This window comes from Salmo salar, chromosome 26 (genome assembly GCF_965601325.2).
Source record: "Salmo salar chromosome 26, fSalSal1, whole genome shotgun sequence".
Classification (NCBI taxonomy): Eukaryota; Metazoa; Chordata; class Actinopteri; order Salmoniformes; family Salmonidae; genus Salmo; species Salmo salar.
Genome location: NC_138316.1, coordinates 12570011 through 12595213, shown reverse-complemented (window position 1 = coordinate 12595213; position 25203 = coordinate 12570011). Strand labels below are relative to the sequence as shown.

At 47.5% G+C, this 25203-nt stretch overlaps 1 protein-coding gene across 5 annotated transcripts in view; it reads left to right on the top strand.

The window, feature by feature from the left end:
• The window catches only part of LOC106587166 (zinc finger protein 536), a 180279-nt gene that overhangs the window by 25504 nt on the left and 129572 nt on the right, over positions 1-25203 (top strand). For all 5 annotated transcript variants that reach the window (XM_082969411.1, XM_045708867.2, XM_082969410.1 and 2 more), the window contains exon 3: positions 1872-1915. The gene's annotated coding sequence lies outside the window, so the exon portion shown is untranslated. The remainder of the gene's footprint in view (positions 1-1871; positions 1916-25203) is intronic.

The window sequence follows — 25203 nt, the reverse complement described above, 5'->3', positions numbered from 1 at the left end:
TTCCTTGGTGTCCACATCACCAACAAACTATCATGGTCTAAACACACCAAGACAGTCGTGAAGAGGGCACGACAAAGCCTATTCCCCCTCAGGAGACTGAAAAGATTTGGCATGGGTCCTCAGATCCTCAAAATGTTCTACAGCTGTGCCATCGAGAGCATCCTACCTGGTTGCATCATGGCAACTGTTCGGCCTCCGACCGCAAAGGCACTACAGAGGGTAGTGCGTACGGCCCAGTACATCACTGGGGCCAAGCTTCCGGCCATCCAGGACCTCTATACCAGGCAGTGTCAGAGGAAGGCTCTAAAATTTCTGGGGCCCAGTATCCTGCCATCCTGGACCTCTATACCAGGCGGTGTCAGAGGAAGGCCCTAAAATTTGTCAAAGACTCCAGCCACCCTAGTCATAGACTGTTCTCTCTGCTGTTGCACGACAAGCGGTACCGGAGAGCCAAGTCTAGGTCTAAAAGGCTTCTTAACAGCTTCTACCCCCAAGCCATAAGACTCTTGAAGAGCTAATCAAATGGCTACCCAGACTATTTTTTCATTGCCCCCCCCCCCCCTTTTACGCTGCTGCTGCTCTCTGTTTGTTATCTATGCATAGTCACTTTAACTCTACCTACATGTGCATACTACCTCAATTGCCTCAGCTGACCGGTGCCCCCGCACATTGACTCTGTGCCGGTGCCCCCTGTATATAGCCTTACTACTGTTATTTTACTGCTGCTCTTTAATTATTTGTTACTTTTATTTAAAACATTTTTGTTATTTTTTATGATCTATTTTTTACATAACACTCATTTTTCTTAAGACTGCATTGTTGGTTAAGGGCTTGTAGGTAAGCATTTAACTGTAAGGTCTACACCTGTTGTATTCGGCGCATGTGACAAATACAATTTGATTGATCCAAAACTTAAGAGAGAGAAAAGAAAACTAGGAGTAAAAAAAAACAACGTTGAAATGCTGCCAGTGTCAAACTGTACTTTTCAGACACAGTTGATTGTAAGAGAAGCCGATAGCACAGCCAGCACACCCCTTTAATAATTCATTTAGTTAGGCTATGATCTATCATTTTGTACCTTTTGACATGTGATATTGAAATTTAATATTGCATCAATACAAATGATGTATTGCCAGTCGGCCCAAGGATGTGGGTTGCAAAGAGATCTCAGAACGTCTTTGAGTTCCTTCTCTATTCAAAGCCACATTGTACTAGAGCAGAGACACAGAAGAAAAACATCCGTCTTTCTGGAGCTTTGATATGTATGTTTAAAAATGACATCTTAAAAAAACGCTCAGGGAGAACTTCTTTCCTCTACCCAAAGTCGTGTCTGAGAAGGGAAGAAAGGAAAGCGAAGGGAACATGACAGTGGTGTTTAGGGGAGACATCTTATGTTGTAGGGATCTTTGACATACTGTTTAGTTTCATGAAATCCCCTGGCAAAACTCTGGAGCTCACTATGAGGGACTTTTGGGTGCGATGTCTGTAGTCTAGGCTGTAGACTAGCCTATTTCTCGATTACTGTATAGTCATACATTTCCTAGTTTATCGTTCAATCCGTCTTTACTATTTACTAACTAACCTCTAAATCCCTAAGATGATGCCAACCCATGTTTCTCAAGTTTTATTCTCTCTCGGTGTTTTCTTGTAATGCGATAGACAGGATGTATTTGATTGTATTGAACTGAGATCCTGATCTGTTTTTATCTGTGGTGCTAATGATTTCCTGTTTGTGCGATATTTATGATGCTGCTCTTGGAGACGAGTCTGTTGGTGTGTCATTAACACTGTCTCTCTCTCTCTCTCTCTCTCTCTCTCTCCTCTCTCTCTCTCTCTCTCTCTCTCTCTCTCTCTGTTGTTTGCTTTTCCAGTGATCTACGGATGTCAATTAGAACACCCAAAGAAAACACTTTAGGTGAGGAACATGCTTACTGTATTTCTTTTATACCATATAGAGGTGAGACTGAGAAATTGGACCCAACTGACATTTCCATATTCCCCAGTCATTTCAAAACCAACACCTATCTACAATTTGAATTGATTCATTTTTTTTAGGGACTATACCAGTTTAAATGGCTTCCATTTGGCTCGTGGTGTACACCAGACATCAAGCGCAGGGCAGGTTGTCAGGTTAGTGTCCTGCGCCTGTGACGGTGGGAGAGGGATGTCGTGTGAGGAGGTGCTATGGGGCTCTGTGGGGCCTCTCCCTGTGTCTTCTGCCTGGGCTTATTAGTCTACCTGCGAGGGTCCTGCCCCTCTCCGGAGGTGTGCCTGCCGTGGGACAACACCTAGGCAGGAGGGATCCTCTGTGACAGATGACCTCTGTCTGTCATTCGCCAGACTCATACCTCACTCTGAGAGGCTGACAGTCAGACAGAGCCCAGGTGGACTTAAGCTGGCTCACCCAGGGCTTGTTGTCAGTGAGGGATCTCCTCACTAGCTCTGTGTTGTCTCAATGGGGGACTGGCCGTGCTATGTGTGTTTTTGTGTGAAGGGATGTTTGTGTGCTTGCCGTCTTGTGGGGGATGGACTGTTGACACACTTCATATTTCAAAATGTGGGACTGTGGAAAGAAATGAAGATTGATGTGGAAAAATGTTTAGAACACGTCTTATGTCAGTAAATATATTATAATTTACACATATGTGACACATCTCACAAGCCTACTGTATATGCATACACATGATCAAAAACCCACACATATTCACAGGGGGGCTGAGATGTTATTAAAGCTATATGCTGTAATTGCATTTGATCTCAAATAAACACAAATTCAGTCCATCTCCCACATAAAGATGGCAGATGTGATGGATGACCACATTAGCGCCAGGGACAACATTAGATTTGCTCAAAATTATTGATCTTTTGTTTGCGAGCCAAGTCGGCAATAAATAACCGTATAAGAGAGATGTGACTCATTATCGCCGTGCCAACTGACAGACCTCTGTCAAAACAACTCTCCTACATCGCCACTCTCTCCTCTCTAACCGGATGGATTTAATCCACTTTTAATTCTCGCACTATTACTATCTGATTCCCTTAAAATGTTAATCCCACTCCGATAACCTGTATTATTCAATATTTTATACACATGTATTCAGAGGTTTTCTGTTTTATCCCTACCTTCTTAGTGAAAAAATCCTTTTATCACACAATGGGTAATTTATATCCATTACCAACATTTTCAATCCTTTTCAGTGCTGCTGTCAGTGCCTTTGGCACAGTCATGATTAATGTGATCTAATAATAGTATGCCATTATATTTCCTTTAGTAAAACATGTACCAACATCCTATTCAGCTCCACCAAATTCATTGCCTCTTAAAATATTTGTCCTTTTTCAGTTGAAAGAGAAGATCGCTATTTTCTCTCAGGAGATGATTATGAAGGTTTTTAGTGAGAATGGTTTCCTATTTTCGGTCTTATGACTTTGTGTGAGTTTGATGAGTGGTGGCAAGATGGTGGTGTGTGAGGTGATTTGGACATGCTAGAGTCTTCTCACGCCACAGGTAACACAACGCTGCTTCCCCCGCCTCCATTGTTCGCTCGTGGCTTGTGTTCGATCGGAGTGAGGGACTTGTGTGCTTCAAGTGCACAGCAATCGTTTGTCATTTTAGACGCACAATGTTGCCGGGTGGTTCCAGACATCACGTTCAGTCATCAAACCTTCAGGCAATGGGTTAAAAATATAAATGAAATATGCTATCATATCAAATGTTATATTTATTTTGTTTTTTTTCACGGATAATTGTCTACTCGTGTTGGTGATCGTGCAGAATTCGAGAACATTGTGGTTTCATACAGTAAGTCCTTCCAAATGTAGATAGATTCATAGAAATTGACCGAGACAATGATGTCCTAGTTGGGATAGGATAGGGGCGAATGGGGGGGGGGGGGGTGTAATGGAGGGGCAGCCTGCTGACTCCCTTTGGAGCGACTGGAGGATTTGGGGGAGATGTGGAGCGGTCCAGGAGTGGGCTCCTGTCCCACCAAGCCCGGACGGTCTGAGCCAGCCTGCCACTCGTGGGGGCACGTTTCTGACTGGGGTGCCAACAACCTCCCCCGCTCGCTCCCCAAAGAGGGTTAACCCTTACTGGGTTCTTAGACTTGTATCCAGAATCAACAGGTGGTCACACAAAACATGGGCATTCATTTCCTCATGACTTATCCCAGTGTGGGTAGAGGGGGAGGGAGAGAGAGATAGATCGGGAGACTGTAACAGAGGGAAAGGAAGAGATAGAGGACAGAGAGAGAGAGAGAGACAGCGAGAGATAGCGAGACACAGAGAGGAAGGGTGTGTGTGTGTGTGTGTTCCTATCTTGGTTTTGTTTATTACTAGTGTGGTTGGTGGTATGGACCAGCTTGTGGAGGGTCCCACCACTGTGTGAAATTGACATCAGATGGCCGTGATGACTAGAACAGAACAATATCACATCTCGTTTCCATTTAGCAAGGGGCAGCTGTGGCGGGCGGTGGGGGTGGGGGTGGGGCACCTGACCCCGGAGTCAAACCACACTCCGACCCCCGCACTCCCAGAACCAAGCACAGCTGTCAACACTTTACATCAAAAGACCCCCCCCCCCCCGCATATGTATTTTTCCCTTCTCATATGCTATGCTCCAGAATTGATCCTACTCCATTTAAGGATCATGTGTATTTGAGACACAGCTTTTTTTTTTGTATTCCCTTTTTTGTCTCAAGTGTCTGGCTTCAAGCAGTGACAATCGAAATGAAACCGTTTCGAAGCCAAACGATATGGGACAGAGTTTTAGTATATCTCAACATGGCACACACAGCATTTGCCTCTGACCACAACATTCATCCAGCCCTCTGTAGTTGGGATAGCTGTGGTCACTTAGACATGTCAAGATCAAACACTCGACAACGTTTAACACTGTTGTTCTTGTTTTGCTGGGAGGTCTTTGTTTAGTAGGACGCACATAAATAAGTGGAGAGTAACCAATAAACAGTTGGCGAAAACAGCCTTTCTGAGTCAGCATATTTACTAATGTCTGATTACATTTCCGGGGGAAAAAAGCTTGTAGGTTGTAAATAACAAACTGTCACAATGTTATTTACCGACTTTAATATGCACTCCGTGTGATGAATATTTTCTGCATGTTGTATGTGCATGAGTGAAATGTTCTCCCTGGGACCGTACGGGGACCAAGACTGGAAGGTTACAGTTGAAAAGTCCTTTTTTTTTTATGTCCTCATAAATGGATCAGTCAATGGAGAGATTCAGACAGATAGATAACAGAGAAGAGGAGCGATTGTGTACTGGGGTTATTACTGTACAGTAGACTCACCTTTTCCTCCTCTAGGTCCTTCACATCGGCTCTCCCTCTTAATAGGGGAAATCCTTCAGGGGTGGGGTGAGAGAAGAGGGGGGGGGGGGGGAGGCTGTGAGCTCAGCAATTTCCTTGCAGGACCCAGAGTAGAACAGACCAGAGCTAAGCAGAGCGTCACAGTCTGTCTGAGACTCTGGAGTGAGTCAGGCATTTAGAGAGAGGGGGTGGGGGGGAGGAGAGGGGGTTAAGAGAGGGAGAGCGATAGATAGGGAGAGAGAGAGAGCAAGTGTGAGGGAAGGAGAGGGGGTAGACGGAGAGGGGTAGAGCGAGTGAGAGAGTGAGAGAGAGAGAGAGAGGGAGAGGGAGGGGGGAAAGAGAGTGTCGCTCACATGGAATAAGCCCCACACGTCTGGTGGCACCACACAGTTATTCCCATGATGCAATCTGTGTGGGGTGATGATGATGAACATGATGATGATGAAGGTGATTATGATAATGATCAGTGCACAGACAACAGTTGTCGTGGCTGCCTCTCAGTTTGCATCATCTGGCCCTATATAAATATACAGACGGCCTACATGGGCATATCAATGCTAATGCCCCTTTAATCCCATAAGTGCTCCGTTATGGCAGAGGTGGGTTAGTCTCTTAAAGTCCAAGCTGGCTCTCCTTCCCTCCATCCCTCCATTCCGCCATCCCTCCTCCCTAATTAGGCACCAGAGGATCTGACTAGAGGGGCTGTGTGTGGCAGCAGCCCTGAGCTGAGCCTGGGTGGTGGTGGTGGTGGGGGCACACAGGACTGCAGCAACCCAGCCAGGAGGCAGGTCACAGGGGGAGAGTGCCAGGGCAGCAGTGGACACTCTGGAGGTGGGGCCCCTGGCATGCCACACCAAGGTTAGTTCACCTAGCAGCTATTTCTAACCCGGCCGCAGAAAATGCCTTTAACGTCACCCCTTACGTATGTTGAGGAGGTGTGGGGTGAATATGTAGCGCTCATCTGTTGATAGCGGGTAAAACACAGGGCCCAGCATGTTGATTTATATCTATTTATATTAAAGTCAGGATGCTAGAGGAGCCTGACACCTAAATGTAGTCGCGTGATGGAGTTAGCACCACCCCCCCTGTTCTCTGCACCACCACCCCCCCTTCTCTGCACCGCCCCCCACCTGCTCTGCACCACCCCCCCACCTTCTCTGTACCGCCCCCCACCTGCTCTGCACCGCCCCCACCTTCTCTGCACCACCTCCCCACCTTCTCTGCACCGCCCCCCACCTTCTCTGCACCCCCCCCGCACCTTCTCTGCACCACCCCCCCACCTTCTCTGCACCGCCCCCCACCTTCTCTGTACCGCCCCCCCACCTTCTCTGTACCGCCCCCCCACCTTCTCTGCACCGCCCCCCCACCTTCTCTGCACCACCCCCCCACCTTCTCTGTACCGCCCCCCACCTTCTCTGCACCACCCCCCCACCTTCTCTGCACCGCCCCCCACCTTCTCTGCACCGCCCCCCACCTTCTCTTCACCACCCCTCCCACCTTCTCTGTACCGCCCCCCACCTTCTCTGCACCACCCCCCCGACTTCTCGGCACCACCCCCCCGACTTCTCGGCACCACCCCCCCGACTTCTCTGCACCGCCCCCCACCTTCTCTGCACCACCCCCCCGACGTCTCTGCACAACCCCCCCACCTTCTCTGCACCACCCCCCACCTTCTCTGCACCGCCCCCCACCTTCTCTGCACCGCCCCCCACCTTCTCTCATCTTTTCCTTTTCTAAATTTGGACGAGGACATTAAATGGATGTGCTATAATTCAGTGTGTGTGTGTGTGTGTGTGTGAGAGGGTGTACATAGTTCTGTGGTTATGAAGTGAAGCATTATGGCAAAAAAAATGCTTAAATAATTTAGCGATCACATTATTTTGTAATGCCATTCTTTAGAATGGACTCATTCACTCTAATAAATGCGTTGCTGGAAAGTTCCGGGGATTTTGTGGGGCGCCAGTGAGCGATAGCAGCCACCCGACTCCTAGCTCCAGTCTCCCCCTCGATGCTACCATGTGACCTGCACCATATTCCTCACCATCAACACTGTGGCCAATTGAGACCAAAAAAAAGGACACATATTTTATTTATGTGTCAAAAGTGCGGTGAAAGGATGGCGGGATCACTCTATCCGCGCGGGTCAATTCTCCCAGATGGAGGGTCCGGATGGTGCACAGAAATGGTAGGGTTATTGATTTGTCAAAGAAATACAGCGTGCGGGTTGGGCTTAAACGGCCACATAAACCTGAGCTGTCAGGAGCAGAGAGGCTCAGCGCTGACATTTAGCCACACAAACGGAGCGTATAGATTCACCGCGCCAACATGCCCGTCTCAGCCAGATCATATTCCTCTATTGTGAGCGCCTGGGAGAGGCTCACTTATGTAGGGGATTTTTCACATTACACCACAGTGGCATAAAAAGAGTTACCCCCTCCTTTATTGGAGTACATACCTGGTATTAATACAAGGAGTGGGAGGGAGAGAAAAGGCACAGAGCGGAGTGAGGGCCCATAAAAAGGATAGTTTAACAATTGATCGAGAGCAGTAGTGGAAATGGCAGCTGTAAATCAATTTCATCTCAGAGCAGTTAAAGACTGTTTTCTAATGAGGTTAATGTCACTTAATGACCAAATTCCTCCATTTAAAAATGCCCTCAAGGTGTTGGAAAAAGATAGATGTCGCCTAGCAACATTAACTCGTCATGACCCAGCTGAAACTGAGGGGAAAAGTTTTCCCCCCAAGAGGAATGGAATGTTTTATAATATTTAAAAAAAAAAAAGAATGAAACGTGGAACGTTGAAGTGGATGGCGGTTGGGAAAGCAAGGTGAGGGAGGGTTGGGAAAACGTTGGGCTGGCTGTCTAGCGCTACAGGGCGGAGGCTCAGAAGAGAAGCCGTGGCTTTAAAGGAGAATGAAAAGGAAGAATGACCCATCACTAATACACAGTGAATCGGGTTTACCCTCCAGGGTTTCAGGGTGTTTATGGAATCTCTTATGTCATGGGAGACGATACTGGTAAGGGTGGTGTGCACTTTACAGAGGGCAGATGGAATGCCAACAGACATGCCAACACAAAAACAACAGGTAAATGATGAGATCATTACTAGACCCATACAAAGCCTTTACTTTTAATCTGACACAAATCTTACCATACTAATATTTGGGCTCTATCTGTTTTGCAAATCTAAGGCCGAACCACTGTGCGCAACCTAAAACGGAAGAAAGGGTTCCGATCCACAGGCCAACCATTCATCACCGAGGCCCTAAAGCTATTATCATGATCTAATTAGGTTTAAGATAAGTCTGTGTCATGCCCCTGTCCAAGGCTGCCTTGTCCCCAATTCTACAAATTCAGAACATCCCAATTTCAAAATCCCACTCACGCTGTATGTTGAACGAATACAGGAGCTACTAATGCAATTTCATACTACTACATACCCGCCCACTTACAGAAATCCATAAATTCACACGATGACACAGATTTACACACATTAACGCGTACAGTAGCTTGTGTGTGTGCGTGTTCACAGTGGAAGTAGATCAGATACAGCATGTGATGGAGGCCCATGTCTAAGTCTCTCCATTACTCACTAGAGGCATCATTTTCTCAGCACTGTGCTCTTACCCCTTCTGTGTTCTTCTCCTCCTGTGCTGTAATGAATTGAGGTGCAGATGAGATGATTTTTTTTTGGGGGGGGGGGGGGATTACAGTAGCGTTGCTGAGACACGCAGGCACTGACCTATAAAGAAGCCCTTTGAGGAGACCCATTAATCCACCTGTCCAGAAATACTATATTTATATGTGTATCATAAATCTAGGCTGAGGTAGTCAAATGCAATTTGGAATTACCAACGCAGATACGCAATTCATTTCTTTAGCGTGATTAGCGACAGTGGTGCGACTGGCTGGCTCAGTGGCTGCCAGGGGTGGCCTGATGTACACGCCGTGTGTTCGTTACACCAACTAACTGCACTGGGTGTGTAAAGAACACACGCGCACGTACGTGCGCACAATAAAGTACACTGCTCCAAAAAATAAAGTGAACACTAAAATAACACATCCTTGATCTGAATGAATGAAATAATCTTATTAAATACTTTTTTCTTTACATAGTTGAATGTGCTGACAACAAAATCACACAAAAATAATCAATGGAAATACAATTTATCAACCCATGGAGGGTCTGGATTTGGAGTCACACTCAAAATTAAAGTGGAAAACCACACTACAGGCTGATCCAACTTTGATGTAATGTCCTTAAAACAAGTCAAAATGAGGCTCAGTAGTGTGTGTGGCCTCCACGTGCCTGTATGACCTCCCTACAACGCCTGGGCATGCTCCTGATGAGGTGGCGGATGGTCTCCTGAGGGATCTCCTCCCAGACCTGGACTAAAGCATCCGCCAACTCCTGGACAGTCTGTGGTGCAACGTGGTGTTGGTGGATGGAGCGAGACATGATGTCCCAGATGTGCTCAATTGGATTCAGGTCTGGGGAACGGGCGGGCCAGTCCATAGCATCAATGCCTTCCTCTTGCAGGAACTGCTGACACACTCCAGCACATGAGGTCTAGCATTGTCTTGCATTAGGAGGAACCCAGGGCCAACCGCACCAGCATATGGTCTCACAAGCAGTCTGAGGATCTCATCTCGGTACCTAATGGCAGTCAGGCTACCTCTGGCGAGCACATGGAGGGCTGTGCGGCCCCCCAAAGAAATGCCACCCCACACCATGACTGACCCACCGCCAAACCGGTCATGCTGGAGGATGTTGCAGGCAGCAGAACGTTCTCCACGGCGTCTCCAGACTCTGTCACGTCTGTCACATGCTCAGTGTGAACCTGCTTTCATCTGTGAAGAGCACAGGGCGCCATTTGCCAATCTTGGTGTTCTCTGGCAAATGCCAAACGTCCTGCACGGTGTTGGGCTGTAAGCACAACCCCCACCTGTGGACGTCGGGCCCTCATACCACCCTCATGGAGTCTGTTTCTGACCGTTTGAGCAGACACATGCACATTTGTGGCCTGCTGAAGGTCATTTTGCAGGGCTCTGGCAGTGCTCCTCCTGCTCCTCCTTGCACAAAGGCGGAGGTAGCGGTCCTGCTGCTGGGTTGTTGCCCTCCTACGGCCTCCTCCACATCTCCTGATGTACTGGCCTGTCTCCTGGTAGCGCCTCCATGCTCTGGACACTACGCTGACAGACACAGCAAACCTTCTTGCCACAGCTCGCATTGATGTGCCATCCTGGATGAGTTGCACTACCTGAGCCACTTGTGTGGGTTGTAGACTCCGTCTCATGCTACCACTAGAGTGAAAGCACCGCCAGCATTCAAAAGTGACCAAAACATCAGCCAGGAAGCATAGGAACTGAGAAGTGGTCTGTGGTCACCACCTGCAGAACCACTCCTTTATTGGGGGTGTCTTGCTAATTGCCTATAATTTCCACCTGTTGTCTATTCCATTTGCACAACAGCATGTGAAATGTATTGTCAATCAGTTTTGCTTCCTAAGTGGACAGTTTGATTTCACAGAAGTGTGATTGACTTGGAGTTACATTGTGTTGTTTAAGTGTTCCCTTTATTTTTTGGAGCACTGTATATACTGTGTATATATGTAAACATACGGTAAGGTATCCACACTCATCGGAGACGGTCCCGCTGACATCGTGTTCTAGCCACGCTGATTTAATTCCACTTGCGTAGTCCGCATGGCTCAGTTGGTAGAGCATGGCACTTGCAAAGCCAGGGTTGTGAGTTTGATTGCAACGCGGGGACCAGTACGACAAATGTATGCGCTCACTACTGTAAGCGGGTCTGGATAAGAGCGCCCGCTTAAATTACTGAAATGTAAATGTGAAAAAGTCTTTCTATGTTGTTGATAAACGTAAGATATAGGTCACACTGGAAATCCTGACCTGATGAGATGCTTTTCATTCTCTTTGTCATGCCCCGTCCTCCCTTACGGCAACGAGAAGAGAAATATGATTAAGAATGAGGGCTCTCTTTCACTTACTTACTTCCCTCATCTGATAAAACTCAGCTGAATGGCCACAATAAGAGGGAAATGGCATTTACTCCATTTTGATCTGTTCAGGTTTTCTGAAGGGCCACTTTTACCCCGACGAGGGTCTTTCTCTCCTCTTTGATTGATATGTGAAATACGTCTCCCTCTCCAGCTCTAAAGGCAGACCCTGTGTGGGGCTGAAAGGTGCTCATTGTCAAGGCAGGGACACTTTGTCAGGAAGCAATCCTGTTCCCAAGGCCTGGAGAATGTGTCCAAAAGATACGGACCCCATTTGGGTACTTTAGGAACTTTCGTTTTGCGTCTCAGGTCATTTTAATCCTGATGAATTTTTATAGACACTGTGGCGTTCAATAGCTAGCCGGTCTAATGCCCTAAAAAAGAAAGAAAACCCACCCACAGACACAACTAACAATCCTAAACTTAAAGCATTAAAGGGAGGGTTAAAAGGAGAGGTCTTTCTTGAAGGACTCATTGGGGTGTATTTAAGTTCTACAAAGGCCCTCTCCTGAATGGAGCCTGATTTCTGTGACCAGATTTTTAAAACATTCGCGGCCTAAAAATAGCAGCGTTGTGATGAAACAGGGCTTGAAAAAAACGACGAGTCTCATGGGACAGGGAACCTGATGTGAGTTAGACACCCAGGACGCTCACACATTGCTACGCTGAAAGAGAACAACAAGAAGAGAGACAGCTGGGGAGTATCTGGAAGGGAATTAACGGTATGATGGAACATGCTAAATCGCACAGTGGATTTCTTTAACCTTGTTTTTTATCAGTGTTTATCCAAAACCACACAATGGGGGTTCTGTGTGGATGGAAGGATCTTTTTTTGTAATGTACTTCTCAATAACATCCCAGGTTTTACTCCTAGAATCAACCTTATCCCTATTTTAAATCCCTGTTTTCTGGTTGGATGTTTTTTTGTCGTTTCTGTGGGTGCCTCTCGACCTCCGTTTCGGCTTCAAATTGGAGGCACATTTATGCAAACGCAGTAGACACCTACAACCAGAGGAATATGTGTCAGCTGTAGAGGAGAATTCAATTAAGACACCCCGGAGGTGTGGTAATTGATCCGCACGCGTTTTGTTCCTGCCTCTGTCTTTCTTCTCTCCCCCCTCTTTTTTTGTTGTTGTTGCCTCTTGCCTGTTGTTGTCTCATAAAAACCAAACTCCTGTTTCAGAATTGAGGAACGCAAATGCCACAGTGACTCATCAGCAGTTGTACTCGTTACTGTGAAGCTCTCTATAGGTGCCAATGCTATGCCCCTTACTAACTTGATCACTTTCTTTGTCGTGTTATTTTGGCACCCAGTGTTGATGACTGCTCTTCGCGTGATCTACATCCGATGTGTCACTTTGTCCTGATTTTCGTTTTGATCTTCTTAACTCCCGGAGTGACAAAAGGAGTGTATGAATCCGTCTGTTTTTAAGAAACAAGGCCAATTCAAACAGATGACCTGTTGTCACAGACAGAATGAAGATCCCCACTGATGATTCATCCCAATGTGAAGTTTATGATGTTGCCCGCCACACTGTAACCCGTTGACTTGTTTTCTACTTATTCTAATTGGTTGAAACGTTCTCTTTTACTGACTTTGCTCTTTCCCTGTGCTCGCCCTCCCCGTCTTGCCCCTCCCCCTCCTCCTCCTCCTCTTGTATCGAGGTGGAGGGTTCCAAGTGCTCGATGATGCATTAATACGGACACCTGCTTTGTTCTGGCGGCTGGCGTATCGCCTGTTTCGCCCGCTCCCCCTCTTTCATCATCCGTCTGCGGTTTGTTTGGAACCGTCCTACCTGATCTGAGAGCATGGCTGGCTTGGGTTTCACTCTCACATTCACCTTCAAGGGAGGTGGGCATGCAGGCGGAAGGCTGGGGATGCAGTGTGTGGATCTGTCTGTCTGTCTTGTCTGTCTGTCTGTCTGTCTGTCTGTCTGTCTGTCTGTCTGTCTGTCTGTCTGTCTGTCTGTCTGTCTGTCTGTCTGTCTGTCTGTCTGTCTGTCTGTCTGTCTGTCTGTCTGTCTGTCTGTGTGCGTGCGTGTGTGAACGGACTAGTGGTCCATGGGTCTGTCTGACCTCATTCCCCTCTGAACTCGTATGTGACTTATGTATGTCATGTGGTGGACTTCCAATGTAGCAGGCTGGCTTCAGGTCAGTGTGTTCATCCCCCAGCTTAGGCAGTACATGCAAGAAGGGAACAGTGTTAGAATCCATCCCACGTCCTTGAAAGATTCAGACTAACCCTCCCCTGACTTGTCATTCCATTAAATCCGAAAGAACTGGGGGGAAAAAAACAGTAGAATACTTAATGTGGCACAATATGTTCTGTTACATTATACTTTCTTAGCTGGGAGAGAGGCAAAAGGCCAGTGAAAAGGAATACTTGCTATTTAATTACTGTCAGCTGAATGAGCTCTGTTCTGTTCGCCCCCTCCCTGATGTAAAAATTCTTATTCACTTAGTATGTAGGTCACATTACAGCGGTGTCTAGTTATTGGACATGGGCTTAGATAACTGTTTGTTGAGTATTAAATGCTTTTGCTGCCTCAGCACCCTTTCTAACTGGTGTTTTTCACACAGCTGTGCTACTGAAAGGAGGCAACGCTGCAGCAAAAATCATGCCACCCCCTCAGACCCCGCCAAAATGTGGGGCTGGGTGTTTTTGGACTGTAAAAAGTGATTTAGTGACATACGTTCCAATTCCCCCCCCTACGATTTAACACTTTTAAGTTAAGAAGATCATTTATATATGAAGTGCAGTTACAGCTGTTTGCCATTGGAATGGCAAAGAATAAACAGAGATGAGCTCTATGACCTGTGGTGTCAGCCAAGCAGGTGAATCTGTGCTTTCTGTACTCTTATCCGTGTTTGCTTTCTGTGACCTTGCGCTCGGCTAATGTCGAGCTGCTTTCGCACAGTGCCGCCTTAATGGTGCGGATAGGCCCCAATGTTGCCGCAACGTTTTCCTCAGGTTTGGCCTAGCCTGTTGTTTCTGGCCAAACGGGAGCTGTTGGTTCTTCCTCTCGCTCTCCTCCCTTGTATGAAATGAGCCCAGATGGTGATTGATTTTTCAAGTGCCGACATCCCTGCTTGAGAACACACTCCCTTCCCTCTTTGTGCCGAGCAAGTCAGGCACAATAACATCATGATGCGATCGTCAGCTTTGTGCCGCCACCATCCGCCATTGATTGACAAAGGGCACACACACACAAACACACACACGCCACACAAAAACTACACAACTCGCATATTCTTAAAGCATATTCTCTTTAGAGAAGAAGATGTTTACAATGAAGACAGAGACACCACCGGAGTGATCTTGGGAGACCTACTGGTTCAGAAAACACCAAATATGCCCTGTAATACACAGTAGATATGAGACAGATAGTTCTGGACGGTGAGAGCAGACCCCGAATGGGTGGACGTGGCAACAGTGCACATTTGCCACAGCCCCATTGAGTCAACTCTCAAGCTAAATGATGTCATTGGCTAACTAGCCATTCTCAGGCCATTGCCTCGGTTTGCGTGACTAAATACATACAATTAAGGCCCCGGCACTTCTCAATCTCTATGAACGCATTGTTATCCCGGGTTCAAGTGCACTGATAATGGGGGCCGGAGGAAAACAGGCGTATCATCGAGGCGCTGCACACAGAGGGCTGGTGGGTAAAATAGATGTCTCATTATTAGTCGCATTCTCTTTCGCCCCAACAGCACAGCTCTCTCACTCCATCTATCTCGCTGTCCTTTCTCTCTCACTCGTTCTCTCTCTCTGTCCTTTCTCTCTCTCGCACTTTCTCTCTCTCTGTCCTTTCTCTCTATCTCTCTATCTCTCTGTCCTTTCTCTCTATCTCCCTTTCTGTCCTTTCTCTCTATCTCTCTTTCTGTCCTTTGTCTCTCTCTCTCTCTCTCTCTCTCTCTCTCTCTCTCTCTCTCTCTCTCTCTCTCTCTCTCTCTCTCTCTCTGTCCTATCTCTCTTTCTCTCTCTGTCCCTTCTCTCTATCACTCTCTCTCTCTTTCTGTCCTTTCTCTCTCTCTCTCGCTGTCCTATCTCTCTACCTTTCTCTGTATCTTTCTCTCTATCTCTCTACCTCTCTCTGTCCTTTCTATCTCTCTATCTATCTCTCTGTCCTTTCTATCTCTCTATCTCTATCTCTCTTTCTCTCTCGCTGTCCTTTCTCTCTCTTTCTCTGGCTTTCTGAGGACGCTTTGTGGAATCGCTGTTGTCTTTTACGATGCATATTTCCACGTTGGTACAGTATTAACAATATGACGCAGGGCTGTGTGCTGAGCTCTCTGGCCAGATGTACAGTTGTGAAAAGGCCATTTCCCCTCTGCTCTCCTGCTAATTCTCCCTTTAAATGCATCGTTAGTTCTTTAGGGTGGTGTGAAAATAGCTGGACAGTGGACAGGAAGACAAACGAAGAGAAAATAGCTCGGTTAGAAATGGTTTGTTATGGATATGAACTTCGATTTTTTTACATTTACAGTTGTTGTCTTATCAGATCTTTGTGGTTGATCAGATCTCTCAGTAAACGGTGGAAAGTGGACCACCTATCCAAAACCGCTATGTAAATTGCAATGCTAGTTTAGCTGACGGTTTCTAGTTATATCCACGCAAATCAACCACAACAGTTTATAATGTTCTACTGATGGAAGTCACATCCTGTCCAGTCGAACCGCACGGTCAAGTGCAACATTTACAGGGTTACTTCCTTGACTCTCTCAGTCCCCTTGACAGCGACGCCTTGAAGTCATGTGACGCTGGAGCTCAGTTGCTTCTGTCCGTCTGTGTAAGAGGGTCACCCCTCTCCTCCTCCTCCTCTGACTGCCCCCCCCCCCCCCCCCCCCACCACCACTCCCTCCCCAGAGATAGATGGGCTGACCACAGAGGCAGAGCAGACAGAGCTCTGTGTTTTTTCTTTGGGGGGGTTCACCTCCGAGATTGGGGGGGGGGGGGCAGCGGGCCGTAACGGGTGCGTTCCCCTCCAGTCGCTAGCGGCCGTGTAGGCAAATGGATCTTATTTTGCGGTGCGTCAACACGTGTAAGGGGGCCCACGGCTCATTACACGGCCCTGATCCCGCTGCAGACACGCCGATGATGGATGGAGAGGATGGACCCGGCCCCGAAGACTCCTCTCCTTCCGTCGCTCTTTCTGCTCCCCTCTCTCCCTCATCTCTCTCTCTATCTCCCTTTATATATCTCCCCTCTCTCCCTCATCTCTCTCTCTCTCTCTCTCTCTCTCTCTGTCTCCCCTCTCTCCCTCATCTCTCTTTCTGCTCCCTTTCTCTGTCTCCCCTCTCTCCCTCATCTCTCTTTCTGCTCCCTTTCTCTGTCTCCCCTCTCTCCCTCATCTCTCTCTCTCTCTCTCTCTGTCTCCCCTCTCTCCCTCATCTCTCTCTCTCTCTCTGTCTCCCCTCTCTCCCTCATCTCTCTCTCTCTCTCTCTCTCTGTCTCCCCTCTCTCCCTCATCTCTCTCTCTCTCTCTCTCTCTATCTCCCTTTATATATCTCCCTCCTGTTGGAGGGAGGCGGAGGGGAGACGTCGTGCACCATGCCTGGGACTGATTACCAGGGCCACACCACAAGAGCCCTAAATCGTGGTCAGGTTTGGTGGTTTCACCAGGTAGTGTAGTCGGTGTTGGATCCCAGTGTCACCACGGAAGGCTTCAACCCCATCATCCCCGCTCCCCCGCTCCCCCTTCACACGTAACCCCTCCCTCGGTTATCCTTAGTCGCCAACCACCAACCCTCCTCCCCCCTTCCTGCATCCAGTCAGAGGTTTTCCACTGCTCTGTGCATTCCTCCCATTCACGGTACGCAGGCTTTGCTAGTCAAATGGTTAATTGGTTACAGATTGCTCTTTAACCTCAGGGGTTACACACCACTCACAGGCTGTTCAAGTATTATGGGAAATGGTGTGTGGTTTACAATGCAGCCGCGGGGGGGGGAAAGGTCACCGGATTCCCCACGCCACATGTCCAAGGCTCTGGCACTCACTCCCTATGACAGTCACTCACGTGATGCCATAGGTTACGTTGCTCTGCACGTGGAGAATATTTACCCGTTATAGTTCTCACCACAACACGCGCACACACACGCACACACACGCACACACACAGACACGCACGCACGCACACACGCACACACACCAGCATAAAAAGAGAGAAATAGAGAACCGTTGAAGGGGCCGTTCTCAAGCAATCTGTTACTTCCAGGCGTCTGTTGCAGGTGGTGTTTTGTCATTCGTCCTCCTCTGTGTGTCACGACAAACATGCTCCGTTGGAATGGCGACAGTCGACATGACGGAGCTCTCAAAACTGGGAGGTGGTTCTGAGAGTTGATACTCTTGCCAGTCACTTTAACCCCAGGTCCATCTTGGACTGCTACGCCGATCACATTTGAGACCCAGTTGGGTCTGGGAATGTAAAAAGGACAGCAAGAAAACTGAGCAGACGTATTGCCATGCGCACGTCTGTGAGCACAGCTCCCATGATGCTTTGTTGTCACGGTCTCTCTCTCTCTCTCTCTCTCTCTCTCTCTCTCTCTCTCTCTCTCTCTCTCTCTCTCTCTCTCCTCTCTCTCTCTCTCTCTCTTTCTTGTCCTTCTATACTTTCAATCTCTTTCCATGCCAGATTAGTACATAGCTCAGTGTATCTATATCCCCAAAATCATTTGGCCTCTATAGAGCAGGTAGATGCAGTATATCTGCAGGCAAATAAACCGAGCCAATGTACGGTAAGGGGTTATAACACGGCGAGGGCCAATTATTTTATGATGCGCTGGCTGTCGGTCTGAAATGAAGCACAGACGCCTGTTTGTAGAGGCACATCTCCTTTGATGCAGAAGAGGGGTGTCATAATCAATATCATGATAAGCATTCAGGAACCTGACCAAGGGGAAACATTTCGGAAGACTCAGAAAAGCCCTGTGAGCCATTGTGTCAAGGGCCTAAGTCAAAATGAATAGAGCAAACGCCACTCCAGTTGTGGGGAAAAAAGCGGTTGTTATCCACGTTCTGGGAGATGTCCGTCACAGAACGTCTGTTAATGGTCCAACGTATTCGTTTCCCAATACGCCCCAGTAAGTGTCTTTCGCCGCTGGGTCTGAGCAGTGCTGTGTGGGTCAGAGGTCAAACAATGCGGTGTAGCCGCGCCTCTGTTGTCCTCCTCCGTTTCCTCTTCATTATCATCTGGTGAATTAGATTTTCTGCGTGACTAAAATTTCTCCCCCCAAAAATAATGAAGATGCCCGTTTGTCACCTGAATTAGGTTTCCACTCCTAGCTGAGCGTATGAAAAAGGCCGCCGTGCGTCAGTATGCCTGTTGTGCATGTTGATCGTGATTCCAGTTAACAGATTTTGTTCAACACGGGAACATTACTTAACATAGCAGTTCAAATCAAAACAACACACAGAAGCTGGTCGTTATGTCAAAACATAGTTTGCATTTGAGGGGATCATTTTTATATGTGAAAAAGACCTGTTTGGGTATAGATTCTATCGCTCGCTGACTTGAGATACTATCTCATGAATGATCAAGCTATCCTTGAGGGTAGATAATATTCTGACGCCATTTTGTATCTTGCCTCTACACTCCTCCACGTCTCTAATCATTTAAGCGATTTATCCTGAATGAGATGGACGTGTCCCTCTGTGTGCCAGGCAGGCGGGCAGCATGTGCTGGTTTATACACAGGACGGAATGGGATGGCATGGGACGGAATGGGGATGGCATGCTCACAGTTAATGCCATGGGTTGTTTTTGCAGGTCCCCCTCTTTTACTGCATTTGGACAGGAAAGGGATGAATGTGATTGGCTTTGTTCAGTCTTCCTGGCAGTCGACATGCGCTGACATCTGTTCCCTCCTAACCATTCAAACTAATGTCGATCAGAGCACACACCACACACAGACGTGGACATACGCAGAAAGTATGCAGCCCGTTTGAGTTCACACACACGCGTGCACAAGCACACGGACACACACACACACACACAAACATGTAATTGTGGCACCAGTCATGCAGGGTTCAGTGATGAGGAACATCAAGAGGCACAATGGCATATAAAAAGTGGCATGAATTATTAGCAGTGACTGAGTCTCAGAGCTTGACGGATAGAGGGATCATTATGTGACTGAGTAAAAAGCAACACTGGCACGGGTGGGTGAGAGAAGGCGGCTGATTTGCTTATGGATTCAGGGCTGATTGTGGCAGCGTTGCAAATCTTATTGCATTGCTAATTTATATTATAGATGCTGGCACCGGAACCATCATATATCTTAGACTTGGAATCTGAGGCGAGAGCGGTATTGGGGGGGGATAGAAGCATAAAGAATTTCTGTCAGTTGTCCCTCTTTAAGCAAATAACCGTCTGGATGTCTGTGTGGTATTAAAGAAACTGCACAGCTTTCGCAGAGAAAAACAAAAGATGAAAAGTCCATCGATGGGAAGCTGTTTCAAATTACTCTCAGTTGGGGCCCTGAGAAATGGATGTGACGCGTCCAGATTTCATATTTTTGTTGCAATTACCCCAACTCTAAATTAATTCTTTGCAGGCTCTGTGTGATTGTGTTGCGCGCCTGTGAGCAGGTGTTCGCCACATTTGAAGATGACAGTGAGGGTAAGACCCACGCCTCGGCTAATAAAGGCACTCTGCGATGGAGCTCATGTGACACTCCATCTCTAGGGTCTGGGGGTCTACCCCCCCGTCCACCCCTACCCCCCTCTCTCTGGCAGGGATCCCTCTCTGACAGTTAAGGCTGCAGTCTTTGATTACAGGGGATTGTGTAAGGCATGTGTGAGGTCCTAGGATATGGCTAAGTTAAGTTCAACTCAGTACCATATTGATTTATCCCACACCCAGTAGTGTACAGCACAGGTACATGCACATTTTGCCGACGTATACAGTCTGCTAACATAGACTTAGATGTAACCCGCAACTTAAGTCATCACATGCATGATGCATGAGCTCTAGCTGGAGGATATGCAGTAATGAAGAACGGAGCTGGAGTGTTGAGGTGATGTGTTATCATTAACTAATCCAATTGCCTATGAGATGAGGAGGAATTTCCCGCTCTTGAGAAGGCACTTTTGCTCTCTCTCTCTCTCTCTCTCTCTCTCTCTCTGTCTCTCTCTCTCTCGCTCTCTCTCTCTCTCTCTGTCTCTCTTTCTCTCTCTCTCTCTCTCTCTCTCTCCTCGCTCTCTCTCTCTCACTCTCTCTCACTCTTTCTCTCACACTCTCTCACTCTTTCTCTCACTCTTTCTCTCACTCTCACTCTCTCTCTCACTCTCACTCTCACTCTCTCTCTCTCACTCTCACTCTCACTCTCACTCTCACTCTGTCTCTCTCTCTCTCACTCTCTCTCACTCTGTCTCTCTCACTCTCTCTATCTCTCTCTCTCTGGTTGCTGTTGTGTCGCTGTGACCCGAGGTGGCTGTAGTGTGGGACTCAGCTCTTCGGTGGGGCCTGCCCCAGGTGTCTCAGTGTATTCCCTGAAGGTGCAGCCTAACAGGGGAGAAGCAGAGTGGTGCGCTCCATCTCGGAGAAGCGTGACAGTAATGCCGTGCGGCAGACAACTATTTCAGCAGGAGCTCAGCGGGGCTGTCGGATGATGTGTTCTGTCATCGCTACACAGGTCCAATCTGAACTCGGCACAACTTTCCCAATATTCCGATAGCTTACGTCTTGGGATGACGGAGAATCGGGAAGACATGGGAGGGATTGAGAGGAGTGGAGTGGAGGAGTGGAGTGTGTGCAGCGCTTTAGTCTCTTAAAGAGGAGGTGGAAGGGGAGAGGGATGGAAATGAAGCGGGTCAGCTGGAAAGGGGCTGAGAGTGATAGGATCTCGCTCACATAAGGATGTCATTTAAGTTAAGGAGACTTCTAACACTAGCTGGGTCGTACCTGGGCTAGCCAGACTCTTTGCGTCCTCACATTGACAATTACAATCAGGAAACATTTCAGATAGGCCCACCTTTACGCAGCCTTTCTCAAACCAGGAAACGTTCTTTAAAAGAAGGACCAAATAAGCAACAACTGAACAAAGTGAAACAAAGTTATTCTAGATTTTCTTTCCCCTCTGGTGATTATTCTGCTAGTGGGGAAGGGGGACACAGAGATCTTAAAGGAGGACAGTAACATTCTGTTCTACTGAGCAATTCTCGGTTAAAACAACCAATCACGCCACAGCCCATTTGATGCGATAATCAGCCAGGCTAAAAAAGTGATTAGAATATATCAGCACACCTCTTTTCAGCAATGCAGCTGCTCGGAAACACAAGTCTTACAAGATAACGTCAGACTGACTGGGCCTTGGTGTGTGTGTGTGTGTGTGTGTGTGTCTGTTTTTGTTTGTGTTCATCCATTGTCTCTCTGAGGTTTCTGCTAAGCCTTGAAACGTTGCACATTATTCTATAACTCCAGCTCCGCTGAAGAGAAATACACAGTTTGAATTTTTGTTGATGTTATTTCTTTTCTTCGTTATTTCCAGAGTAATGCTCGGTCGACCTTGAGCGTTATTTACCGCGACACGTCTCTCTGGTAGCTATTTTGGAAATGTTTCTGTACATTTTACAGTGTTCACTTTTCAAGGCGGTAGATGCGGTTTCTTCATCTGTCGAGTACCTTGTGAGGTAGTAGACTAGGGCATGTCTTTAAAGGCCAGGGGTGGAGTGCAACTGTGGAGATGTGATTTACCTCAGAGACTGTACCTCTCCGTGTGTTGGGAGTCCTGGCTGCCATAGTCCCCTCTAGAAAGGATTTCTACCACCGTTGTTGAGGCTTCAGTGTCACCTTTTTAACCCTTTCAACACAAAACATAGATCTCCTTTTGACTGGGCAGGGACCCATCTCATAGTGAAATCTATTTCCCTGATAATATTGCGGTGGTCTTCTTACTCAAAAGGAGCAGGGAGAGAGAGAGAGAGAGAGAAAGAGAGAAAGAGATTACCATTTGTAAGATAAACCCATTCCAGCCCTGCCCCAGTTTAAATTACACTGTGTTTTTCTTTTTTGATTTCCATTTGCGCATAATGCTCTCTCTCAGCATGTTTAAGTTATATTATTAGCGTGTGAGCGTTTCTCAAGAGATTTTTTTTCTCCCCCCCCCCCCCTCGCTTTTTTCCCCTCCCTTTATTTCAGTGGGATTCTCGCCTCCCGATGCATTAGCCTCCTGTAATTGACAAATGATCTTTAGATGGTCTGGAGATTGAGAGGCAGCTCACTAGCCCGACTACAGTATAGGGCTGCATTACTGTAGTCTATTTGGGACGGGCTCTTTTGGTACAGGAGGTGTTCCGGTCACTGTATCATCCAGACTCCTAATCGTCCCTCTCTCTCTCTCTCACAGCTCATTGTGTGAAATAACAAATGGCCGGGCAGCTCCAAGCACAAAGGGCTATCACCACATTATTCAAGAGAAGCCGTGGAGCCTTGCCAGGGTCCGCTGTTAGGAGGGGAGGAAAAAAAGGAAATCTGCGTATTGTGATTTGCCATTTATAATTGGCTGGTGATGCTAAATGGTCGGTGGCCAGAACTTTTTTTTTTTTCTTTTTTAAACGCAATCTGTGGCTGTGTTTTCGGGCCGATGTATCGCTAATGACAGATCGCCACGAACGCTCGGGAACAGAATGGCGCTCATGTAAGGCTAGAAAAACACAAATATGTTTATGTGTTCTGTCCAGAGATGTTTGGATGAGTCAGAGGTTATAGTGCAGCAGTTTGACATTGCAATAGAAATATATGAAAGAAACGAAGGGGGGAAAATATAGGAGTGGGGGGGGGGGGGAAGAGATAACTGACGACCAGACGCTGTGGCTATAAAGCTATGCTCAAATCCCTGTGACTATTTTGTAGAGGACACGCCCTCTATTTGGAAGCCAGAGTAGCTGCCCCCCCCACCCCCCCCCCCCCCCCCCCCCTCCCGCCCCCAGTCTGAACAGAGCAGTATTTCTGAGGTATGAGATGACAGGGCTCATGGCTGATAGTCCTGTTGGCAGTGAGAGAAAGATACCGGGCTGGTTCTCAGGGGGAGCTGTCCTCTACATAGTGAGCTCAACAAAAGATACTATTTGATAAAGACTCCCCTCCCCAAAGCCTCCATAAATAATGAAAAGTTAATGAAGAGGTAACTTAATGATGTAATGAATACCACTGAGCAAGGTCAAGCTGAAGGGGAAAAGTTGGTGGGCTTTATAAAAGCCATGTGATGAGATCTATTGTATGAGCCTGTCTGTGGGCCTGGTGTGTTCTTTTTGGTTGGTCGTGCAGTCTAACCTTGCTTTCTGTAAGTGTACTGCGTGTGTGTTTGTATGCATGCATGCGTGTGTGTGTGTGTGTGTGTGTGTGTGTGTGTGTGTGTGTGTGTTTTTATGCATGTGTTTGTGTGTGTGTCTGTATGTGTGCATGCATGCATATGTGTGTGTGTTTGTATGCATGTGTTTGTGTGTGTGTCTGTATGTGTGCATGCATGCATATGTGTGTGTGTTTGTATGCATGTGTTTGTGTGTGTGTCTGTATGTGTGCATGCATATGTGTGTGTTTGTATGCATGTGTTTGTGTGTGTGTCTGTATGTATGCATGCATATGTGTGTGTGTGTCTGTATGTGTGCATGCATATGTGTGTGTGCGTGTGTGTGTGTGTGTGTGTGTGTGTGTGTGTGTGTGGTGTGTGTGTGTGTGTGTGTGTGTGTGTGTGTGCGTGTGCGTGCGTGCGTGCGTGTGTGTGTGTGTGCTGGCATGTGTGGCCCAGTGGAGGGACTGGATCTAGTGTTGAACTGGTGATTAAAAATTGAAAGGGTTTGAATGACACCGATGAGAGTGTGTCGGTGCCACGTGCGATCGATAGTGCTCCCCTCGGTGGCGTGCACTGTGTGTGTGTGGACCATAAACCATGCCGTCTCAGGTCTTCAATGGTCAGCAACCAGTGTTCCCTATCACCAATAAACATTTAACATCAGAATAATCTGTAATAGGAAGCTGTCTGTATTTAACCATGACATTATTTTATGTGGTGTTGGGACTTGCCCCAAGATGATATTTTCAACCAAAACTGTTTTCCCTCTGTGTCCTGTACTTAAAGATGAATGGACGTTTGGTCCATTTGTGCTGGGGACATGACCCTGCAGAGTGGTTCCAGTTTCAGCCCGCTCGTCTCAGCCCGAGAAGTGCTTACTTGGCGGCAGCCAGGTGGCCTGTTCAATCTGTTTACCTTTGGCTGAGGTAAAGAAATGTCTGCCCTGACTCCCTAGGTGGTGAGGCTGAGGTAAAGAAATGTCTGCCCTGACTCCCTAGGCGGTGAGGCTGAGGTAAAGAAATGTCTGCCCTGACTCCCTAGGTGGTGAGGCTTCTACAACACATGCAGTGGGGAGAGAGGGATGTACAAGTCTACGGTAGACACTAAAACCAAGATCTGGTAGTATGGCTTCGATCTGTTGCCGAGGTAGACCACGTTAGCATAGTGTTGTCGGGCAGGTTGTGGTAAAAGGCTGTGTGTGTGCGTGGATTTGCCAGTGTATGAAACTAGGTGTGGGATGATGGTCTGAGGACCTGTGAGAAAAGGGGCACAGAGAGAGAGAGAGAGAGAGAGAGAGAGAGAGAGAGAGAGAGAGACACAGCCTGTGTGCTGCAGAACAAGCCTCTCACATGGGGCTTTGCCTTGCACCAGGCAGGGCCAGGGTCTGTGCAGGTTATACAGATTGTTTGCAAGACACACACACAAACACACACACACACACACACACACACACACACACACACACACACACACACACACACACACACACACACACACACACACACACACACACCACACACACACACACACCGTTACGCTAGAACTCTAACTCCAGTGCGAGGT